The sequence below is a fragment of the Littorina saxatilis genome, linkage group LG16 (assembly GCF_037325665.1).
Source record: "Littorina saxatilis isolate snail1 linkage group LG16, US_GU_Lsax_2.0, whole genome shotgun sequence".
NCBI lineage: Eukaryota > Metazoa > Mollusca > Gastropoda > Littorinimorpha > Littorinidae > Littorina > Littorina saxatilis.
Window position 1 is genome coordinate 15,628,729 of NC_090260.1, and position 4,374 is coordinate 15,633,102.

The 4,374-nt window shown below is 39.3% G+C and overlaps 1 protein-coding gene across 5 annotated transcripts in view; it reads right to left on the bottom strand.

The window, feature by feature from the left end:
• The window catches only part of LOC138950502 (uncharacterized), a 252,255-nt gene that overhangs the window by 51,073 nt on the left and 196,808 nt on the right, over positions 1–4,374 (bottom strand). The gene's annotated exons all lie outside the window — the stretch shown is intronic.

Here is a 4,374-nt window from a genome sequence, read left to right on the forward strand (position 1 = left end):
TGACGAGCCTGTTTAGCGCGGTTGCGGTTGCACTGTGCTGCATAGCACGCTTTACTGTACCTCTCTTCGTTTTAACTTTCTGAGGGTGTTTTTAATTCAAACATATCATATCTATATGTTTTTACACCCCCGGTATAGGGGTGTGTATAGGATTCGGTCGATGTGTTTGTTTGTTTGTGTGTTTGTGTTCGCATATAGATCTCAAGAATGAACGGACCGATCGTCACCAAACTTGGTGAACAGGTTCTATACATTCCTGAGACGGTCCTTACAAAAATTGGGACCAGTCAAACACACGGTTAGGGAGTTATTGGTGGATTAAGATTCTACAAGGACTTATAGAGGGACATATTAATGGTCAAAGGGAAATAACCTTCTCAGTTGGTGGCAGTGAGAATGGTAAGGACGGGGGTGTTTTTCCTACCTCGGAGGAATTTCTTGTTGGAATCAGGAACCGACAAGGAATACGATGAAATTGTTTTTAAAACGATTTCGGAAATTTAATTTTAAAAATAATTTTTATATTTTTAATTTTTAGAGCTTGTTTTTAATCCGAATATAACATATTTATATGTTTTTGGAATCAGAAGATAATAAAGAATAAAATAAAAGTAATTTTGGATCATTTTATAAAAAAATAATTTTGATTACAATTTTCAGATTTTTAATGACCAAAGTCATCAATTAATTTAAAGCCTCCATGCTGAAATGCAATACTGAAGTCCGGCCTTTGTCGAAGATTGCTTGGCCAAAATGTCAATCAATTTGATTGAAAAATGAAGGTGTGACAGTGCCGCCTCAACTTTTACAAAAAGCCGGATATGACGTCATAAAAGACATTTATCGAAAAAAAGAAAAAAACATCTGGGGATATCATACCCAGGAACTCTCATGTAAAATGTCATAAAGATCGGTCCAGTAGTTTACTCTGAATCGCTCTACACACACACACGCACAGACAGACACAGACACACACACACACACACACACACACACACACACACACACACACACACACACACACACACACACACACACCACGACCCTCGTCTCGATTCCCCCTCTATGTTAAAACATTTAGTCAAAACTTGACTAAATGTAAAAATGGGGAGTAAAAATTTCGTGGAGGGAGTAATTTTTTCGTGCCTTGTGGAGTTCTTTTCTCGCACGAAAGGTGTACTCGGAGTAAGAATTTCGTACGAAATTGTTACTCCGGAGTAAAAAAATTCGTGTTACACCCCGGCGTCGGGCAGTTTACGTTACGGCCGTGGCTAGAGAACATTGATAATTATGGGATTGTATACACTACATTGGGTGTGCACGTTAAAGATCCCACGATTGACAAAAGGGTCTTTCCTGGCAAAATTGCTTAGGCACAGTTAATAATTGTCTACTATACCCGTGTGACTTGGAATAATAAGCCGTGAAAGGTAAATATGCGCCGAAATGGCTGCAATCTACTGGCCGTATAAAATTTCATCTCACACGGCATCACTGCAGAGCGCCTAGAACTGTACCCACGGAATATGCGCGATATAAGACTCATTGATTGATTGATCCCAGCGAAGCTGGAGGTATTAGTCCAGGCATCTTAGCCACTTTAGTGAAGGGAACGTTGAAGTGACAATGACTAGGTTTAAAATGTCCCTTATCAGAAAGTTCAACCTCAGTCCTTTGATGTTTATTAAACACATTTTCATATAAAGTTGGCGCTTCATACGGAAAAATGGCTTTGAAATTGACCCAAATCCTTCTTTGGGCTCTGTAAATGTCGTTTGGGGGTATGGTTGTAAAATGGTATCTACTGGTCACCCCAATGTATAAACTGAAAACTCTTTCTGCACCAGAACACGCAGAAAGGATTGTATCTGCCTGATGTCTGATGCTTTTCAAAATCCCCAACCACTAACACCTTCAAAACGGACTTTAACTGACACTGTTGTTTTTCCCTATATAATCCTTACTATTTTTCCGAGACGTCGTCGTGTTGTGTATTTAGCTTGCCACACCCTCATACATGGTCCTAAAAGTTAAAGTTGAAGAAAATACTAAAGATAAATGAAAAAGCTGACGCAGTGTCATTCGCACCGTGAATCCCCCCATGGGAACATACTAAAGTCTGGTTCCAAATAGGCTCAATTTCCTTCTATTTCTTTGTATTTCTGCCTCGTAGGGGTAGGGGTGTTCAAACCAAAGGCACCTTTAAACCAAAATTCAAATCACACATCTTACAATACTAAGACACTCAGCAGTAAAAGGGTGTCTGCTGGTAAAAAATTCCAAACAATCCTAAAAGTACTTCACTACTAAAAGTGCTTTTAAAAAGAGCCGTTATTTTTCCCTCTATATTCAGTATTGTGTTTTCTGCGAACATGTAGTCTATTTAGATGGTTGTCGTGTGCACTTGAGTTGCTAAAGCGTTTTCAGTTGGGCATATGTCGAAAAGCAAAGAATTAGCCCTTTGAAAACCATCAGAACTGTCACACAAAAATAACATTTTCCTATCTCACCAACTGACCAAACATAGGGCTTTTCCTTATGTATTATGTATTGTCGTGTTTTTTGTAGCATACTTGTGAAAACAGCCACCACTGTTGTAAATGATACTTTAAAGAGCATTATTTCATTTTTACAGTTGAAGGACAACCTGGACTGCCGTATATTACAGCTGTTTTACAATCAGCCAAAATTTTCTTAACAAACGTATGTTAAGAACAACTCCCATAGTGAAATTGAAGGAAAACAAATTGAAAATCCCCCTGCCATAGAGGAGCTAAAGAATCAACAATAAACGACTGCATGGATAGCTTGATGCACGAATGCATTGCGGACATGTTTGTCTCCAACCAAGAGAAAGTTCCAAAAAATCCCTTTTGTGCTTCTTATTATACAGTGACGTCAAAGACAGCCTTTTCTGCTGTTCATACATTCAGGGGTTATGGTTACACTAAACGACGTAGTTGTAGCCATACTGCCATCCAGATTTATTTTTTCCTTGCGAGCAGTCACAGGGTGTTTGTGCTGTCTGCCAACCGTTAGATGACCCCGCCCAAGTCTGTTAAGGGACCGTTTGACCGTTATAGAACGCGTCTTTTTGATTTTTTGGCACAGTTGGAAACGGTTGATTTTTATCCCTACCATTGTTTCCAAACATTATATAGGAATGTTTTGTGAACAACGGATAATAGCCGCTACTCGCATGTGTAGCAAAAGTGAGCGTACATACTCACCCTGGTCGTCCAGCCGTTGTCCGTTGCCCGTCTTTATCTGTCTGTACTGAACATTACCTTTGGATATTTCTCCAACGCTATGAAGTGAAGAAACACCAAATGTTGCAAAATGTTGTATGACCCCAAGAGCTCAAAAAAGATACTTGAGAACCTTGACCTTACCTTAAGGTCAAGGTCACAGGGAGAATGAATGTGGTCTAAAAACTGCAAAATTTCACATTGTGCCAGTTTTCTGGAAAACAAATTAAAAACAGCGGGCTTAGTTTTGTATGGTATACAAGAAAAAGAAAGCCTTATCTTCTGATACCATTTTGATTGACCTCGCTTCAATGTCAAGGTCAGAGGAGCCCTTCAAAGTTGAATTGTAGACATATTTTGATGTGAGCTTGCCCCTTTAACTTTACTATGGACGATATCTCTTGCAAACTTAAACACTGAGTGGGGCGTTTGTTAGAATTTCATAGTGAGCCACATCTGGTCACATATCGTTAGGGTCAAGGTCACATTGACCCCTATGAAAAATGTGACCAAACCGGGTAAAGAAATCCATGTCTCTTGGTAAAAAATCTTAACAAAGCAAAGCCCATGCGACTCTCATGCTTGACCTTTGTCTTAAAGTGACCTTGACCTTCAGGTGACCTTGAAGGTGAAGGTCTAACAATGTGACCTTGACACTGACGACATGTGGCCAGATGTGGATCACTATGAAATTCTAACAAAGGCCCACTCAGTGTTTAAGTTTGTAAGAGATATCGTCCATAGTAAAGTTAAAGGGGCAAGCTCACATCAAAATATGTCTACAATTCAACTTTGAAGGGCTCCTCTGACCTTGACATTGACATTGAAGCGAGGTCAATCAAAATGGTATCAGAAGATAAGGCTTTCTTTTTCTTGTATACCATACAAAACTAAGCCCGCTGTTTTTAATTTGTTTTCCAGAAAACTGGCACAATGTGAAATTTTGCAGTTTTTAGACCACATTCATTCTCCCTGTGACCTTGACCTTAAGGTAAGGTCAAGGTTCTCAAGTATCTTTTTTGAGCTCTTGGGGTCATACAACATTTTGCAACATTTGGTGTTTCTTCACTTCATAGCGTTGGAGAAATATCCAAAGGTAATGTTCAGTACAGACAGATAAAGACGG